General features: G+C 39.4%; 1 protein-coding gene across 1 annotated transcript in view; it reads left to right on the plus strand.

Moving 5' to 3' along the window:
• ube2e3 (ubiquitin-conjugating enzyme E2E 3 (UBC4/5 homolog, yeast)) overlaps positions 1-21,485 on the plus strand; it is a 51,508-nt gene that overhangs the window by 8,527 nt on the left and 21,496 nt on the right. The gene's annotated exons all lie outside the window — the stretch shown is intronic.

The raw sequence follows: 21,485 nt of genomic DNA on the forward strand, positions 1-21,485 counted from the left end.
TGTAATCACGTCACTACTACAGCAAGGTCCTGATTGGTTAACGCGGTGTGGAAAACAGTTCAGATTTTTCAATTCGCACGGAACGTGCCATCCGCGCCGCAGGATGCCTTATCGCGTCTGTGCATTGACTTAACATGTAAATCACTAGCGCTTGTCGCCTCTACCGCGTCTGGTGTGAACCCTGCATTATGGTGGTCGCACACCGGCCGAGAAGCGCAGAACATATTATTTTCTATGAATGTACGCACGCACTGGCGGTGGCTAGCGGCGGGTGTCTGCTGTGACTCTGGACACTGCTCAAATCCCTGTCGGGCCACAGAGTGCCACTCACATATTTAACATTAAATAACATCATATTTGTCTAAAATCGTTAGCGATTAACCTGATAAGGATCGCTGTGTCGTACACGGCACACCCCCTCCCTTGCACATGAGGCTGCATAAATGTCCCTGTAACTTTGAAGCATTAAATCTTCAAAATATACAGTCATTCGGCACATTGTTTGAAAGCTTAGACTCTCAGGATTCTATTAATCGCACACACAAAGCATAATATGATTTAAGCAGTCATAAAACTAATCTAGTTGTTAGTTACCTGAACCAGGCGGCACCGATTTAGGATATTTACTTACCTTCAAAATCTTCCCTTTATCCACTTTGGTGAAATTGCCCAAAACAAATTGTTCATAAATTCCCAAAAGTCCAAGGAAATGAAATATCCAAGCCTTTTAATTCAAACGATCTGGTCGCCTCTAGGCTTGCCACGATAGTCGGTGAAACGGTGATAACCGGTGCTTCAGCCTCTCACCGGTTAGATCACTTGCCCACCGCGACACCGTCTTTCACTGTCGTTTTGATATTTTCGTGTAATTAAATCATTTAGTTTCGTTAGATAGAGCAAACACACAGCTGAATGTGTCTGCTGCCTGAATTCAGCGGAGCTGAAAGCGCGTCACGTCACAGAGCAGCAGGTGTCAGATTTCATTTATTCCTGAGTGTGCGAGGCAGGCTGACTGACATGACAATGGCAGAAGCTGCGTACTTACTTGTTTTTTGTTATAATATACATATATGATGTTTAATATAAGCGAGATCGTTTTGTTGTTGTGTTTTTCATCAAGAAAAAGAATAAACCCATCATTCAAGCAGCGCTTCATGGAGAAGTAGCCGATTGCTCTGCTTGGGACTGGCGGGTTCTGTGAGAATTACCTGCGCACATTGACTCAAGCACTTAATTAAACCAGCTGTTGTACTTGCATTGCACGCAAATTCATACGCGATTTAATGCAGCGTACGCAAGCACTGCATTTCAACAGTTGCGTAATTCAAAAGTGAAAGTAAAATGTGCACGTCTGCATGCGCATTTATAAGCCCCTCCCACCCGGTGATACCGGGATCACCGGGTTTGTGACGCACCGATTAACCGGTGGGAAAATTCCGTCACCGCGGCAACCCTAGTCGCCTCACAATCTTGACATTTCTGACCGAATTATGATATAAATACTGTAAACAATTAGTTCACTACCGGACATTCGTTCGGCTCTCGCTTTTCATTCACGATTTATAATAATATATTTGGATGTCACATTTATTGTGCAAATACGCCCCCTTGTGGAATTTCAGCCGTTCCATTAGAGGCTACCATTGGCTGCTAACATATATTTAGGGCCCGAGCACACCGGGGTGTGAGGACCCTATTGTTCTTCAAGGAGTTATTATTATTTGCATTTTGAAGTAGACGCTATCTGACTAAGCTTGCACTATTTAATGTGCACTTCCAGTGTACGATACCTCCGAGATGTTCTAGATGCGACGCGGCGCTACGCTTCTCGTTCGGTGCGACCCCCTTTAGGCCACCATTAGATTTGTTGTTAGATAAGATTATAATTACCATTTCAGTCACGATGTTTAAGATCATAGTTAACATTTCAATCAAGTGTTTCCAAACGTTTGACTGGTAGTTGTTGTTGTTCCAGAGTCGTATGGAATTCGCTATCACGTTCAAGGATGAGGTAATGAATTAATGTTTTAAACTGTAGGCCTATGTGTGATCACATTATTTTATACCATCGTATTGAATTAGCTGGATTAGGGCTGCACGGTAATGAGAAAATATGCGATATGCGATAGTTCTGTTGGTGGGTGCGATGGCGATATGCCTTGCGATATGTCTTACTTAGAGAAATTATATTTTTATTTGCTTTTATTTGAGCATTTAGATATGTAATGAAATAAAGAGGTAATGCATATTCTAAAGATGTAATTAAACTATGCTATACATGTGACAAAAAACTAGTAATGTGTGACCATAACGCAGTACTTTGATTTATTGAATATTTATATTAATTTCATAAATCCAACCACTCCAAACTCTCTTTCCTTTCTCTTTGACATGAACAAAGCTGAATGAACTTGTGAATATGACCCCCTTTTAAGGGATTTATTAACATTGTGAGAGGTGTAGAAAGACTAACTTTATACAATAAAATGCATAGTATATTAATGATAGACCATGCAGGTCTATGGATTATAAATAGGTCTAAAGATTATAAAGTTGATAGGTTTGTGTAGAAGCAGTAAAAGTGGCTCTATTTCTATTCCTCTGTTGCAGATTAAAAGAGCTTAATCCGTCATTAATTTAGATTCAAAAGTATACTCTATATATAGATTCAGGTTACATAATGACTGTTTGACAGTTTGAGCTGCTCGTTCAGTACATGGGCTTGGCATTAACATTGGTTATTTGCTACCATCTTTGTAGCAAACATTTTAGATATAAAAAGACGGTTCTTTGATAATAATACTATAAACATGGGAGAAAAAACATGCAGCGTGTGGCCGTGACTTTATATAAACAAGAGTCAGTTTTCATCGCCATAGAAACCGTAGGTACGCTTGACACTGCACATGCGCTATAACACGTTAGCGCTGACTGACTCTTCACAGCCGTCTCTGATCGACTTGGGTTTAAACAGACCCGGTACCTGAAGTAATTAAAATGGGACCGACTCGGACCCGACTGACCTTTCAAAATATAGACTCGTGTCCTTCGGTGCAGACCTCTAATGGATACAACTATGATCAAGTTCAGGAACATGGAAGGATACAATGTGACACTGAGCTTTGCGTCACACCTAATTCATCGAAAAAACAGAAAGCACGCGAACGCACAGCGAACTCATCAGAAAAGACACAACGTGCTCGCACCCATAATGTCATTATCACGGACAAAAAAAGACAAAATTTGATGCTAAATATACGTGGGCATTTGTTAATATACTTGAGAGAGCCGCCCAAGTAAAGTAAGTGTGTGGGAACCACCTTCTGATCGGTGTAATTTGGACGATCTAAGCATGCAACACACAAATGATAGACACGTAAAATAAATGCATGTTATCGCAGCTCCCTGCGATATGCATATCGCATACACAGTTATCGCGATGGCGATACATTTTCGATATATCGTGCAGCCCTAAGCTGGATGCTAGTTAGATGCTGTATAACCTCTACTTTCGCATATGTCCATTCGTGTCCATAGTTTCTACAACTGGAAACTAAGCATAGCAGGGATATTAAGTCACAAAAAGGTCGACGATTACAAGGGAGAAAAGGGACGAGCCATTATTTTAAACAGGAATTTCTCTGGAATAACTTTTGGAATAATGTAAGTACACAACTGCATTAAATAAATCACACTGTGCACGTGCGTTTTGGATATCTTATTATAAAAAGATTACATATTGTGGCTTTAAGTGCTGGAATTTTTTAAGAGACCTCAAGCTGATGTTGATGATGGAATTCCTCAGAGGATTGAGATGCCATAATGGCCCTCGTCATCAAAGCTTTCGCTTATTTAGGAATTCTGCTTTCATGACCCTCCGTCGCGCTGCTCTTGTTGTGGTCTCGTTGTAGGTGTTGCTTTTACGTGAACCCTCCACAATGACACAGTGTTTTGCTTGTTAAGCATGTCAGCAGCCCTGAATGAAGGTGTTTATAGAGTTGCGCTGACGCAACTATCCCGATGTGAATCCATTCGCCCGCTTCAGATAAATTCATCTATTAGCCTGGAAGTGTTGTTTGACTTATATTCTTCATTGATTTTTCACTCTGGCCCCAGCTGTAGATCTTATACTCTGTCTTTTTATCTCGCTCCACCGGATATTGAAACAATAAGAACACATTTTAGGCCTGGACCGAAAATTAGACGGCAAAGTAGAACAGCAAGCCTTTGTCTTTTTTTTAACCTCTGGTATCACAAAAGCTTTGTTTATGCTAAAGCTGTGTTCACACAGTCACACATGTTTGGGATTGAAAAACATTAACTAACAGGTGTGAATGTTCATACAACACTAGAAGCAGAAGTCATTTCATTTCTTTAACTCACAATAGCTTTTGAGTATTGCTGGAAATCATAAAGAATTGTAACTATAATAAATCTAAAGGTGTAAATTTATGTTTTAATTTTGTGAGTGTAATTTCAGGATAATTTCTTTAGTGATACAGATCCTTTCCCAACACATACAATAACAAATAATCAGTTAATATTTTTCAGGGTTCCCACGGGTCCTTGAAATCCTTGAAAGTTTGTGAATCTGGGGAAAAAATTCAAGGCCCTGGGAAGTTTTTGAAAATATACATACATGGACACAGGTCATTAAAATGGCTTGAATCTATTTTATGCAAGAAGTTTTTTGGAAAAAAATCCATATTATTCCCGGTGTAGTGTAGGATCATATAAATATTCTAGACTTTTTAAGCACACGTGCTAAACTGTTCACTTTAAATGCTTATATCTTCTTCATGCCAATGTTGATTTATATCAGAATGCTTTTTTGCATAGTTGTGTTTGACAAACGAAAATGTCTCGGGTTACGTATATAACTGTTGTTCCCTGAGAAGGGAATGAAGCGCTGCGTCTCCGTTGCCATACTTCCTGCATCCATGTAACGCCGTCTTTGGCAATATTTCAGATAGCAATATACTTCCTGGCTCCCGCGTCACCCTGTCTTTGTCATCAAGCCACACCATTGGTTGAATTTGATATACACATTCAGACGCACTTAGCCTTGGAGGCGTCCCCAAAGTGTCACCACAGTGACTCAGCGAGAGTTCCCTCAAAAGGGAACTGTAACAATGTATCTCAAAAGGGAACACAATGTTACCTTGCTGTCACTTGAAATGTGTCCCAACATTTAGTCCTTGAATTTGAGGGCATTGGACCTGGAAAGTCTTTGAAAGGTCCTTGAATTTGAAGTTAACTAAGGTGTGGGAACCTTGATTTTTTATTAAGAGTATTCAGAAAGGTAGCCCTCAGGGGGTCTCCATGCTACTTATTTCACGTACTTCTGCTTAGATATTGGATAACAGTGAATGATGCATATTCAAATTGTTGGTTTGAACATCTCCAGTAGTGCTTGTTTGGTCATTTTTAAGTTCAACAGCCTAGCTACCATTCCTGTTTATTATATAGAAAAAGACCAACCAATTAAGTCAAATTTCTCTATTGTGTTTAACTAAAGAAAAAAGGTGAGAATTTGCATTTTCGGGTCAGCGTTCCTTTAAATATTTCTTAAACCGCTATGATCTTTAGACAAATGAAGAGGCCCATTAAAGACATGGAGTTCAGGACCTGTTTAGCCTCTTCGATGTAGCACGCTCTCATCATTGTTGTCATTACGGCAGACTGCTGCGGTAACACCCCTTCATTACGGCTAAATAAAGACGGGCGAGGACAATGAAGGGAAACTGCGAGCGACGCAGGTCCAGAGCACGCGTGCTGAGATGTTCCGAGTAAATATTTAAAGAGGACTCCTGGCAAGATTGTGTAATTGAGATCTGATGCATACTCATGAATCACAGAAAGCAATCACGTCGGCAATTACGGCCTGGCTTCTCTTTTAGTCTGCGCTGATGGTGCTCTCGCTGCTATACACGGGTCAGGCACTCCATGGGCAGTTTGTACACTAAAAATCCCATAAATGTATTCCATGCTCAGCAGCTCTTTGTCTAAATTGAAAGGTAGCCCTTCAGCGACGCCTCATTTTTCTCAGGGGGTCTTCCATTTCTTTTTTCATCTTCCCCCACTCTCTCTCTCTACTCACCCTTCTCATTGTGACATTGCCGCTCACATTTATTACCGGCTTGTGACAGTGTTTATCATGCCCTGGCTCTGGTCCAGCTGTCAGAATCACTGTGGTTTTTTTATTAGTTGTGTCATTTACTGTCCTGCAGACACCCTTACACCAGTCGCAAGACACATATCTGACACATAAAACAGAAGACAAAAATGATTATGTAAAATCAATATATAGATTTATATGGTCTTTTATAGATATTAAAGAGAGGATAATTATATTTCAGATTTAAGACATCTGTTATGTTTGTCAGTCTCTGTGTTGAATGGTGATTGAATCCTTGCCCTTGCAATGAGGTACATAGGACACAGGAGTGGTCCCTAAAGTGTGTGTATGAACAGAGACTATAGATAATATTAAAATGTTTTTATTCCCCCATTCAAGTTGATAGGTCTTGGATGACTGAAAAAGCTGTCCGAAGGTGTTGCAAATATGCCTGACAAGATTTACAGGATCTTTGGTATGGCCTGTGTAAGTTACTTTAGCAAATAGTAGGGCTCTCGCGGTAACCGCAATCCAGTTTTACTACGCTACTGACAAGCCAACCGCATGGATGACAAGCAACTGCGATTTTCACGTTAAATTCATAAAACTATGCCCTTCTTGTTTTACACATCATACATGTATAATAAAGGCCAAATAATGTCTCAAGAGAAGAGTTTGATTTTTTGTAAATTTAGTAATTTAAATTGTAATACTAGGCTATTCATATTTCGTTACAGTGAACGTGTAAAAAGCCTTGAGCGCGCGCAAAGTGAAACTGTCTGCCTCTGAATGCAATTTTAAAGTTGAAAAAATTACTTTAACTGATCAACACAAATGCATTGCAATAATACAACCGATTGCTTAGCAACAATAAAACCGCTTTGGATTACTCGCGGGATTTAACTTCGTGTCATGCGAATTTTTCGCTGCAGTTGAATATTTTCAACTTGTGTGAAGACGCGTTTGAGCCGAATAGCGTGTGTTTTTCGCGGCAAACACGCCGCCCATATTGCGTCACTCCCATCGCCCCACACGAGGTTGCGTCTGATCGCGTCTTTGCATTCACTTTGTATGTAATCTACTCACGCAAATCGTTGAACTCAGGTCTGGTGTGAACCCACAGTTAAAGGTGGGTTGTATGATTTTTAAAAAACGCTTTGGAATTAGGGAGTCGAGCCGATTACCAAAACACATCAGCAGCAAGGGGCGTGTCTATTAACCGACATCGTTGCCTGGGTTGCATATGTGTGGGGTGGGTCTATCAAAAGAAGGTCCAGATTCTATTGGAGTAGGGGCGTGTTTGTTTAAGTGATTTCAAATATCAACATTGGCTTTAGAGATTATGCACCCCGCCTTTAACTTTCAAGTTTTTCATCAACAAAAATCTGCGCGAAACATTATAAACATGATGATCATTCACCAACTGGACTGTTTCGGCACTTCTGAGAGTCCGCTTTACGCTCAGCCTGAGCTAAACATTTTTGTTCGGTACTTTTTTACTTGCATGTATTTCTACATATGTTCAACCAAGGAACAAACAGGATATAATGTCATTTGTTAGCATTTAAGGGGCTGTTTACACTTGGTTTTAAGATGTGTTTTCATCGATCGGATCACAAGTGGACGAGAGAGACACATTACGTTTACACCTGGTATTTAAATCCGTCTCTTTTGTCCACTTTCGACCGCTTCTTTGCTGAATACTATGAGGGGGTGGTCTGTGAGACGGTGGGCGAGTCTCTCTGCTGTCATTCAAACGCGAGCGGGAGTAATTATGAGTTTATATGGACGCAAACTTATATTATGTCGGAGCCCGCTGCTTGTTTAGCAAGTATACATGCTGCACAGTGTTTTGAACGTTTATTTGTTGGAGCTTTCTCTGAGTTTTCAGTGCAATTGATGAAATAGGATCGCGCAACTTTCACGCTTTCAAAACGAAACTACGGAGAACATCCGCAGTAGATTTATCAATGAAAGGCTAAAAATAGCACTGTTCACTGTATGTTCACGCCAGAAGTAAAAAAAAGACGTAAACTTGTGTTTAATACCTCAGATTAAATAAATGGGCGGAGAGAAGGCATTCGCGTGTGGCTGTTCGAACGCATTCAACCACATGTGCGTTCCACAGCTCCAAAGCGATCCGATCGAAAGTGGTTTCGACTACCTCTGAATGTGGTTGAAAGTGGTCGAAAGTGGACGCGTTCAAAACGTTTTGAACACCGTTTACACCTGGCATTAACGTCGTCCACTTGTGATCCGATCGACGAAAACGCATGTTAATGCCAAGTGTAAACAGCCTCTAAGATTGTTCTGAAATGATGACAAAATCTAAATGATTAAAAATGATCTGTCCAACTTATTATTTCCTACTATTAATTACATTATCTTAAAGGAGATTAACTACTGTAGCATGTAAATAATGCACATAAATAACGTGAGCAAGAGCGCTCAACAATTATATTGAATCAACAGGCACGTGCAACCTAGCTAGCAGGTTCGCGCTATTCTCCCAAGATGTTTTATCAACTGGCTAGTTATCTTCCAGACAGTGACGGGCCACGTCTTTTTTTCATTTCGGCCGTGTGGCGCGCGTGGAAAAGCTAACCACACCAAAGTGAGGTGAGCTGACCCGACCCAAACTAAACTAAACCGTGGGGTACTATGCAATGGAAAAGCACCATAAGTATGCAAGTTGCTAAAAGCATCTGCCAAATGCATAAATGAGAAGCTCAGATGCAAAAGCGGCTTAAAGTCACCCAAGTCAAAAATGAGATATTGATATTAACTGAATGCTCTCGGCAGGTATTATACGTTCATCAAATACTATAGCTTCAAAAATTGTTGGCAAAATCCATTAAGGGCCTGATAGAAAATGCAGGAATTTTCAAGAAAACATGTCAGGTGCACTTAAAGCATTTTGCATTGAAGCTCTTCGAATGTACATGTAAACCTTTACAGATTTTAGCGCAACTACCATAATAAACAACTAGTTGTTCTTCATAAATATGTTTTTGTCAGTAAAATCATGATGTTTTTGTTTGTAAAATCATGAAATGCAAATGTAGCACCATTCTAGCGTAAGATATCTAACCCGTGTGTGTTTACGTGTAATAGATTTCTCTTGAGGATTCTTGTGACCGCTCTGCCTATTAAAGGTGCATGATCCTTCCCCCACCCCCAGGCCGCTGAGGGCTATTGCTCCATCACCCGTCGCTGATAAGACAGGGAGTCATGTCACAGCTCAACCGTGTGGCCTGGTCTTTAGATAACCACACCGTTACACCTCATACTGTGACCGTGATAACCAGAAACCCTGCAACCACACTTGCACAAAAACTAGCCCTGCTTTGCGACACCATTGCATAGGGTGTGCCGGCGGTTGTGTTTGTGCATCCTGTTTTCTTGTTTAAATTCGGTGCATTTTACCATGTACATTTTTTTTTCAGCATGTGTGCCTCCTGGGAATCAAACCTGCAACCTTTGCACTGCAATGCTTTACCAGAGGTGCTACTACAGAATCTCCCGTTACGTTGTTTGTAAATTATTTGCATACATTGGGTGAAAATGAATATGAGGCTTGTTAAAAAAAATCACACCCGGTTCGGGCTTGTTAAAGTTGTTTATTGCATAATTGCACTGTAAAGCTTTCCTCGCACCACTGCGGATCTTGTGGGGGTGTCAAATCGCGTCCTTATTGTTTGCCCCTTCCCCCTAAATTGCCGTGTCTCCCATGGAGACGTAACATTGTTAGGCCATTACTCCAGCACTAAAGCCCCCATGATGCTTGGACACTCGGGGGTCGCATTTTAAAATGCCTGTTGCTGGCCGTTGGGTTATTTGCACTGTGGTGACATTAAATTAGCTCCTCGAGTGATTTTACAATAACTTTGAGTTAAGTATAGACTTAAAATGCTCAATAAGTCTTAGTGATGTCATGATCTCGAGAGCTTAGATTCATGCTCCTTTGATGGCCGAATGTAGGATGCTAAATATTGGAGGTAATGATGTTAAACTTACAATTTTTAGGAACATGATGGCACTAGAACAAGCTACAATGAACGTGAAGCATGACAGCATCTTTTTATTGTAATTATGAGCACAGATGAATTGTGCACAGTAGGAAACATTATTGCACACGAATTAGGTTATTTGCTTATACTACTATCTTTTATCTTAACAAAAAGATAAGTATTTCCCCCAAACTGATAATGAATGATATGACAAGCAGCGCGGGAAACAGATATGATATTACAGTAACTTAGTGTAAATTGGTTCTGTTTTATATTGAATGTTTTTCATCTGCCTGTGGAGCTCAGTATTAAACTCGCTAATGTGTTTAATATTTGTGCTTCTAAAGCGGTCTTGGGATTAAAATAAGCGCTCACAAGTTTACGAGAAAGATTTCAGCTGGAACAGGACTGCCAATTCGTCCCCATGTAAACTATTTACAAAAATTTTAACAGATATATCTGTACAATCACAACAACTCTGAGACTTCACTCAGCTCTTTCATTGAACTTTATTGCTTCCTTTACTTTCATCTGCATCCTTTTTACAGCTTGAAAACTTTAGCCTTTATTGTATTTTTACATAGAGAAATATGCCGTTGTGTGCTTCATGGAAGAAAGTCGTACAGGTTTAAAACAACAAGTGTGAGTATTTTTGTTTTTTTTTGGGTGAACCGTCCCTTTTAAAGGTCGCTTTCAAAATCCATTAGCTTGCTCAGCCTTCCTCTTTGAAAAGACTTTTTGAATTGGGTAGTTATTTAAAATGTTTCCATCATATTTGAATATTGGGTCAGGACGGTTACCTAAGCTTTAGCAATGAATCCTCCTGTCAAATAAGCAAATGTTTTTATCATCTCGCTAGAGATCTGGTCACCTGGCTGAGCCTCACACAGGATTGGGTTTGTGTATGTGTGTGTGTATTTAGGACAAAAGGGAGCCACGGGTTGTACGGAGAGCGTTTTGGTGCTCTGCACAGTTGGAACAAAAGCAAGCAGGACCCTTAGGCCAAGCATCTTTTCTTTCCAACGTGCACACACACACACATGCGCGCACGTGCACACACACACACAAAAGGAAGAGCGCATACAAAACATGTCAGCTCAAATTGATTAAGCATTATCACAATTCTCCCCTTTGAACTCCACAAAGGTCCCTTTCTCCAGCTCAAAGTGGCCTGTCAAGGAGATGACTCCTGTTGTGAGACAGTTTTTACTATGTTCTGTGATGGGCAGACACTGAACTGGTGTCATTATATATTTATTCTTCTTAGTGTTATTGAAAACATGTATTTTCAGAATCAGGTTTTTAAGCGAGAGTTCAGCAAAAACAGAATTTACCCTCAAATGTTTTCCATACCCATACAAACCTAAATTTATCTTCAATGGAATACAAAAGATGTTTACCAGAATATCAGATGGCCTATAGTATTTATTATATTATATCTGTCTTTCTCTGTCTCTCTGTCTTTGTCTGTCTGTCTATCTGTCTCTGTCTTTCTGTTTCTTTTTGTATATTTCTGTCTATCTTTCTATTTGTGTGTCTGTTTGTCTCTTATTTCTGTCTGCCTGTCTATCTGCCCACCTGTCTGTCTATCTATTTACCTACTTGTCTGCTAGTCTGTCTGTTTATGTATTTACCTACCTACCTACCTACCTGTCTATCTGTCTGTTTGCTATCTGTCTCTGTCTCTGTCTTTCTGTTTCTTTGTGTATATTTTTGTCTGTTTATTTGTCTATGTACTTAACTACTTGTATGTTTGTCTGTCTTTCTGTTTGTATTTCTGTCTATCTGTCTCTTTGTATATTTCTGTCTACCTGTCTATCTGCTCTGTCTATCTGTCTGTCTCTCTATCTATCTATGTATTTACCTACCTACCTGTCTGTCTTTTTGTCTATCTATTTACCTACTTCTCTGTCTGTCTGTCTGTCTGTCTGTCTGTCTTTCTATGTATTTATTTACCTGTCTGTCTGTCTGTCTCTTTATACATCTATGTATTTGCCTACCTACCTACCTGTCTTTCTGTCTATCTGTCTCTGTGTCTGTCTTTCTGTTTCTTTGTGTATATTTCTGTCTGTTTATTTGTCTATGTACTTAACTACTTGTCTGTCTGTCTGTCTTTCTGTTTGTAATTCTGTCTGTCTGTCTCTTTGTATATTTCTGTCTACCTGTCTATCTGCTCTGTCTATCTGTCTGTCTCTCTATCTATCTATGTATTTACCTACCTACCTGTCTGTCTTTTTGTCTATCTATTTACCTACTTCTCTGTATGTCTGTCTGTCTATGTATTTATTTACCTACCTGTCTGTCTGTCTCTTTATCCATCTATGTATTTGCCTACCTACCTACCTGTCTGTTTGTCTTTCTGTCTATCTGTCTCTGTCTCTGTCTGTCTGTTTCTTTCTTTGTGTATATTTCTGTCTGTTTATTTGTCTATGTACTTAACTACTTGTCTGTCTGTCTGTCTTTCTGTTTGTAATTCTGTCTGTCTGTCTCTTTGTATATTTCTGTCTACCTGTCTATCTGCTCTGTCTATCTGTCTGTCTGTCTCTCTATCTATCTATGTATTTACCTACCTACCTGTCTGTCTTTTTGTCTATCTATTTACCTACTTCTCTGTCTATCTGTCTGTCTATGTATTTATTTACCTACCTGTCTGTCTGTCTCTTTATCCATCTATGTATTTGCCTACCTACCTACCTGTCTGTCTGTCTTTCTGTCTATCTGTATCTGTCTCTGTCTTTCTGTTTCTTTGTGTATATTTTTGTCTGTTTATTTGTCTATGTACTTAACTACTTGTCTGTCTGTCCGTCTTTCTGTTTGTATTTCTGTCTATCTGTCTCTTTGTATATTTCTGTCTATCTGCTCTGTCTATCTGTCTGTCTTTCTATCTATCTATGTATTTACCTACCTACCTGTCTGTCTTTTTGTCTATCTATTTACCTACTTGTATGTCTGTCTGTCTGTCTGTCTGTCTGTCTATGTATTTATTTACCTACCTACCTGTCTGTCTTTTTGTCTATCTATTTACCTACTTGTCTGTCTGTCTGTCTGTCTGTCTGTCTGTCTGTCTGTCTGTCTGTGTATTTATTTACCTACTTGTATGTCTGTCTGTCTGTCTGTCTGTCTGTCTGTCTGTCTGTCTGTCTGTGTATTTATTTACCTACCTGTCTGTCTGTCTCTTTATCCATCTATGTATTTGCCTACCTACCTACCTGTCTGTCTGTCTTTCTTTCTGTCTATCTATCTATCTATCTATCTATCTATTTACCTATATCTCTGTTTGTATGTCTGTCTGTCTTTCTGTCTGTCTGTCTGTCTATGTTTCTGTTTGTATTTCTGTCTATCTGTCTCTTTGTATATTTCTGTCTGCCTGTCTATCTGCTTACCTGTCTGTCTTTCTGTCTATCTTTTAACCTACTTCTCTTTTTGTCTGTCGGTCTGTCTGTCTATCTTTCTGTTTGAATTTCTGTCTATCTGTCTCTTTGTATATCTCTGTCTATCTGCCTACCTGTCTGTCTTTCTGTCTATCTATTTACCTACTTCTCTGTTTGTCTATCTGTCTGTCTATCTATGTATTTACCTACCTACCTACCTGTCTGTCTGTCTGTCTGTCTTTCTGTCTATATATTTACCTACTTATCTGTCCATCTGCCTACCTACTGTACCTACCTGTCTGTCTGTCTTTTTGTCTATCTATTTACCTACTTCTCTGTTTGTCTGTCTGTCTGTCTATCTTTCTGTTTGTATATCTGTCTATCTGTCTCTTTGTATATTTCTGTCTATCTGCCTTCCTGTCTGTCTTTCTGTCTATCTATCTATTTACCTACTTCTATGTTTGTCTGTCTGACTGTCTCTTTATCTATCTCTGTATTTACCTACCTACCCCCCTGTCTGTCTGTCTTTCTGTCTATTTATTTACCTACTTGTCTGTCTGTCTGTCTATGTATTTACCTACCTGTCTGTCTGTCTGTCTGTCTCTCTATCTGTATCTGTCTTTGTTTCTTTGTCTATCCATCCGTCATTATATCTATTTCTTTGTCTCTCTAACTTTCTGTTTTTGTGCCTGTCTATCTGTCTCTTTGTTTCTCGTTGTATATTTCTGTCTGCCTGTCTATTTGCCTGCCTGTTTGTGTTTCTGTCTGTCTATTTACCTACCTGTCTGTCTGTCTATCCATCTGTATTTATATCAATTTCTTCGTCTCTATCTCTGTTTGTCTCTCTTTGTAAATTTCTGTCTGTCTGCCTTCCTGTCTGTCAGTCTTTCTGTCTATGTACATATTTACTTGTCCGCACACACGCACGCGCATGCGCGCGCACACACACATAGATACACAGCATATATACAGCATATGTACATACACATATTAAATCACAACAATGTTTGATCACTTCACATATCAGACAATTAGACAATCTCCTGTTGTCTGAGTGGGAAGTCCTTTGCTAAAATAAGCTGTGATGTTAACCAGACTTTATGCCATGAGTCAAATGTCTGGCTATGCAAGACTTCCTTTCTCCTCTGCAGTAAAACGGCAACTGTGCGGCCCAGTTCTCTCATCCTTGTCGAGTTTAGAGCTGATGTTTCCTGTAACCGAGCTTAATTCAATCTTTCTTCAACATAAGAAAGGCTCCTTTAATAATCACCGCTCCACCAGTGCCATTTTACCACAAAGTTAATTCAGCAGCTCTTAATGGGCGTCAGCGATCTTGTAATCCGCTATTAAAAATCATGACAGATCCCATGGCAACAAGTCTCCGAGCCCGGAGCGTGACGGTAATTCTGTCTCTCTCTTATGCGCCTCTTCTGTCTCTTTCTTATCCGCGGTTGTTTTGGTTTTGAGATAGTAGATCTAAAGCTACCGGTGTGCTTGAAATGTGCAGAAAGGTCAATCTCAATGTTTACTCTAAGCTAAACACCACACACAAGTCCTGTTGAAAATGTGGATATAGGATTATTTGTAATCTCATTTGCAAAACATTTTAGTTGTTTTATGAGATGGGCTGTGTGGTATAACTGTAGAAATGTGTCATTTTGCCATATAGTTTTTACTGCAATAGTTATATTTTTGTGACTGTTAGTCTGCATTGCTTTGTTATTTACATATTAGATTGGAAATATCAGAATCAAGTATTCCAGAGAACAGTTTAATCAGTCATAATATACTGTAATGTAAAATTACTCATATAATCCTTTACATTACGTGATTATTTATACACATCACTATGGGCCTAAAGGTTACAGAAGTGACTCAAATTGACATTTGTGTGGCTGTATGTAGGGACTGTATGTGGTTTGCACCTAAAAGCTGTAAATATTGCAAAGAGTAGAAACCACATCCTGTAACAAGTGCATCATCAGAGGTGTCGCACCTTATTATACTTCTCTTGTTCAGGGGTCTCGGGTATTTATGTCAGATGTTATCAAGAATCAGAACTGTGCTTTGGTGGACTAGATCTTAGAGAGCAAAATACCACAATACATCTGCGAAAATCATCCTTTAAACTGTAAAAAATATTTTTTTATGAAACTATAACCTTCATTTCTTAAAATTGATTAAGGCCATGTCAAAAATTTATATTAAAGTTAAAACAATGAAGCATCTAAGTTTGATTTCACTCAATCTCATCATTAAATTGAGACTTTAGTCTGGATTTCACAGACAGGGTCGCTCGCGTATGTCAGAACAGGACTGTTTTCTCACAGGACCACATTTTTATTTCTTCAATTGCACTGAAATAGTAGAGACAGCTCTTACATATTCATGTACAAAACACTTTGAAGCATGTTTACTTACAACACAAGCAGGGGACTCCGACATAATATTAGTTCATAAAGTGAGAGCGTCAAAGTGGCCGGAAGTCATTCATTTTCAATGAGCTCCGGCGAGCAGCGGCGCGGCATGTACAGCGTGAGCGTCGAGGAGAGTTGAAATCAGCTCAACTTTATGGTAATGAGATATGACGCGGTTCGGCGGCAACCAATCGGAAGGCGGAAATGTTCGGCGGCAACCAATTCAGAGTTCAGAGAATGCATTCGAGCATCAGAGCGTCCACTACACCTTTTCTTTATCGTCGTTGACAGGGCAGCCAGAGCTTTTATTGACGCTCTCGCCGGTGGCGGTGTGAATGCACAGTATGAGGGCAAATAATGTCTCAAAATGAAAATGGGAATAAAACATGTACTAAAACACTCATTTAGAGAATTAATATGTGTGTTTGGTGGACTTTTTAAACAATAGCAGATGAATGTGGTGATTTCTGTGAACAGACTGACTGTTGTTTATTCAGAGTAAAGTGTATTGTTATGTGAAAAATATTTATGGTGCTTTAATCTATAAACATACACTTTAATAGAAATTTAATTTTAGTCTTTTTGTCCAAAACCCTCTAAGCAAGTGGTTCTCAATCTTTTTCGGCATGCGTTAAGATGTTTTAAATTTAGTCCGAGAGCTTACTGACCCTCCATTGAAAATGTATGTACGGTATACTGTCCATATTTAGAAATGTAATAAAAAAAAAACATCACAGTTGTCCATATGAAATCAGTGGATCAGTACATTTTGGTCCAAAAATAGCAAAAAATACGACTTTATTCAGCATTGTCTTCTCTTCCGGGTCTGTTGTGAATCTGACGCTGCTGACGTGTTATCTGGTGCCCCCAAGCTTCGTTTACAGTCTGGGTGATAGGACAGCTGCGACATGCACACATACTCACCATTTTTACATACAAACAATGTAAAATAGCTTGAATACGGCGTGCGTCTCCCTCAGACTGTAAACAAAGCTCGGGCGCACCACATAACACGTCAGCAGCATCAGATTCACAACAGACCTGGAAGAGAAGACAATGCTGAAGTAATTTTTGGACCAAAACGTATTTTCAAACAAATTCTAACTGACCCACTGATGTCACGTGGTCAGAAAGCTCTCGGACTACATCTAAAATATCATAAGTTTCCAAAGATGAACGGAGGTCTTACAGGTTTCGAACGACATGAGGGTGAGTTATTAATTACACCATTTTCATTTGTGGATTAACTAACCCTTTAAAGGAATAGTCTACTCCAATATTAAAATATGTTATTACCTTAACTAAGAATTGTTGATACATCCCTCTATCATCTGTGTGCGTGCACGTAAGCGCTGGAGCGCGCTGCGACGCTTCGATAGCATTTAGCTTAGCCCCATTCATTCAATGGTACCATTTAGAGATAAAGTTAGAAGTGACCAAACACATCAACGTTTTTCCTATTTAAGACGAGTAGTTACACGAGCAAGTTTGGTGGTACAAAATAAAACGTAGCGCTTTTCTAAGCGGGTTTAAAAGAGGAGCTACATTTTATGGCGTAATAGCAGTTTTGGGAGTACTTCGACTCGGCGCAGTAACACCCTCCCTCTCCCATTATGAGAGGAAGAAGGGGAGTGGACTTTTCAGGCGAGTCAAAGTACTCCCAAAAGTGCTATTACGCCATAAAATATAGTTCCTTCATTTTAATCCGCTTAGAAAAGCGCTACATTTTATATTTTGTACCACCAAACTTGCTCGTTTAACTACTCGTCTTAAATAGGAAAAACGTTGATGTGTTTGGTCACTTCTAACTTTATCTCTAAATGGTACCATTGAATGAATGGGGCTAAGCTAAATGCTATTGAAGCGTCGCAGCGCGCTCCAGCGCTTACGTGCACGCACACAGATGATAGAGGGATGTATCAACAATTCTTAGTTAAGGTAATAACATATTTTAATATTGAAAATGAGTAGACTATTCCTTTAAGTCTGGGTGATTTGTCATGTATGCATTATTTATCATATCGTCGCTGCCCGATAAAACTCACGTATGTCCAAAACGGTAACTTTTCAGAAAGTGGAAAAAACACCGTATTTCAAAAGCAGTTGAATCTAGGGTTGTCATACTTGGTACGGCATCTTCACATGCAACCATATTCTTGCCAGTGTAATGATATAATCCACATTAGACCAAAATTGAGTTTAAATGGACATATGTGGTTTTCATCGGACAGCGACGATATATTCAGAAAAATTCTTTAATGATATATGTAGGTTGCTACAATGTATCCTAAAGGCCATGGCTGTGGTCTAGTATGGTGCATTTAAGACATTTCTTTACAGAATTATATACAGTAATCAAAATAGTTTTGTTTGATGATGTAATGGTAACATTGCAGCAATGATTCAATACACTATTATTTGGCCAAGTTTCCTAAAAGGTGTGGCTGTGGTTTTGTGCCTTTCAAACCATTTCCTTACAAATACATAAATATGGAGATGTTTTTCAACTGCCTATTGAGTCTGCTATCATCCTCAATTTTCAAAACACTGTTATTCTCTTCCACCTCTGAAGGAACGTCTGTAGCCCATCATCATGCCCTCCCAGACCTCACGTCTGCAATGCAAAGCAGCTCATGTTTTGAGTAATGCATCACTGTCAGGGTTCTGCTCACATAGAACAACTTTATCAGATCACCAGCTTATAAAAAAGGCTTATAAAGTGACAGAAAAGTGCTTATAGTAAATTTTTTATGATATGTAATAATTGATGTTATATTTTATAATATTGTATTATAGTTATGGATTTAGTGTCTCTGCAGACACTCTTTATTGACTTGTAGCTGTCAGATATCTGTATGTGGAGGTGAGCATTGTTCAATTTGTAACTGATATGTGGGTTTGGGTGGAAAATATGTCAAGGGAGTAAATGTTATCCCCTATTAATCTCAGGCACTCATTTTTACATCTGACTTCTGTTGTGTCTGTTATCTGTAGTGGTATTTTACGTGCACACTTTAAAGAGATTTAGTATGCATGTTGTGTTTACACCAAAATGTGTTATGCATAATGACTATCAATCACAATATACAGAACGAAAACGTTGCATATGGCAATACGGATATTGTTTTTTTAACAGTGTATAAATAGTCAAGTGTTATAATCTAGTCTTATATTAAAACGTTTTATAATCCCCCATCAGCGTCTGATCCGTGATTGCTTGCAAATTTGTCTATGTTGATGTAATTTCATTTGCTAGAAGGAGTGAAGTTGCACCAAACAACTAGATGCATTCGTGCCTTGTATGCGTACTAGACCACCTCCTGAGGCATCTGGTCAGTAAAGATGCCACAGAGTGTAAAACCCCCTAAATCAAAACCTCAGCGGTTGTTACTTGTCCTCCTTTTAAAATTGCAGCTCTGTTCTCTGCCTGTCGCGCAATGTGCAAAGCTCGGCCCACTTCCTCTCTCTCTCTGTCTGTGAAGCAGAGGGCGAGTCGACCGGCACGTTGCTTATCTGAGCTGTCAGTCTTCATCAATCTGCTCTACATCCTCATTATCATCAGAGGCAGATGCGGCCGGCTGGCGCTCACTCGACTGATGTCTCAGCACAGGTTTATTTATACACACAGACCATATTGACTCAGGGCTTATTTTTTGCCCTACTGGCTTTTCGTGCTGGGCTGAGAGAGGCAGTGATCTTACAGGGGTCCGGTATCAATGTAGCTCAGACCGCCGAAATCAATCGACCCATCTCTGGCTGCCAAACATAAGGATGCCAGGGCACAGAGTCTTGCCATTGGTGAACCTGTGATGGAAATGTGAATATTGTTGATTTTATTACTGCTTGATATGATCTGTGTTGATATGAATGCAAATAAATGTGATAACTGCAATCCTTTTTTTGGTCATTTACCAAATTTTCAATCCTCAGTCTTTGACATGACCTTTCTCAGTCAATATAAAACATATTCAGGTTATATTTTTACAGAATGTTCTTTACATTATGCAGGAGGATTTTGTATAGAAAATAGTAAATCACAAAGAAATGACATCGGCTGTGTTTTTACAGACTGGGTCACATATTCCTCCCAAACTGACCACCATCGTTACCTATTTCTATAATCTTTTTGTTTTACTTGTTGATTTTATTGAACGCTCATCATCATCATTTATTCATCATTTATTTAGTGTTAATTGTTTAAAATTTTAACATGCATAAAAGAAGCCAAGCTTTTATAAAAAAATTAATAAATATATTTTATTTTATTATTTTTTAATTTTATTTAAGCATATAGAATATGTTTTGGTGGGCGACTCACAAACTCCGTGCGGGAAACCTGCAAAATTTTGAAGACCAGTGCAGTAAATGATTCATCTGCCTGAAGTGACACGAAGAGCTCTATCATACACCCGGCGCAATGCGCGACGCAAGTGTCTTTTGTTTCAACCCGGCGCAATGATCATTTTCACATTTAGCGGCACGTTGTTTAAATAGCAAATGCATTTGCGCCCAATTTTGCGCCCATGGGCGTCCTGGTCTGAAAACAAGGTGTGTTCAGGCGCATTGTTGGCGCGTTGCTATTTTGAGGCAACCAAAATAGACTACGCCATTGACTAACTAAAACCTAGTCTAAAGTCTATGGCGCAATAGTTTTTTGTTATTTAATGAGCGCATTTGTAATATGCGCCTTTAAACGGGATGACAGTGCGCGTTTGCTTATCACACAACATTGATGCGGAGCAGAACACAACCGTTTTTATAATATAAAAAATTAAAGGATTAAAATGTAAACGATTATTATTGAGTCTCTTTGACATAAATGAGGACCGATAATGAGACGTTAGAAGGCGTAAAGAGCTGCTTCACCTGTAGCCTGGTGAGTAGTGCTGGGCGATAACTCGATAACGATAATTTTACCGATATAAACTTTTTCGATAAACCGATAAGGACAGGTTCGATAAGTGATCGATAATGTTAACGCACTGTGAGTTGCGCAAGCACTTCCGGATGCGGCACGCGCTCTTAATTTATCATAGGGTTTACAATCAGAGTGTCAGTTAGACTTGAAGGAGTGGAAGATGAGGCAAGTTATTCATTTATTAGTAGAGCTTTATGATTTTCACGATGCAGATAACGCGGACGGAATCACGGAATCCAAATGCGCGGAAACATTTTCTTGTGTGTAATGTTGGACGCGCAAACAGGGTTCGTCAAACACAGCAGACACAATAGGTGCAGTATACTGTACTTTCATTCAGCGTCCGCTTGCGCACGCACACATCCGCACAGCTTTAAAAGTATATTTACAGGACCTTCACAAATTCAGGAAACTGAGGAAAAACAGCAGATCCACCACTGCAGTGAATATATTGTATGCGTATGCGCTCCCACAGCAACGTGACGCTCTTGACATCCATTTATCAGCGTGTATAGCTCGTATATGTATGACACATGTGTGACCACTGAACTAAGTTTTCTTTTTCATTTAAGTGAACATGAACAGCTGGATGTTACCTCAGTATATAGTCTTGGATCTTAAAGTGACAGTAGCCTGCTGCTTTCTGTGTCA

The sequence above is a fragment of the Misgurnus anguillicaudatus genome, chromosome 17, assembly GCF_027580225.2.
Source record: "Misgurnus anguillicaudatus chromosome 17, ASM2758022v2, whole genome shotgun sequence".
Lineage (NCBI taxonomy): Eukaryota > Metazoa > Chordata > Actinopteri > Cypriniformes > Cobitidae > Misgurnus > Misgurnus anguillicaudatus.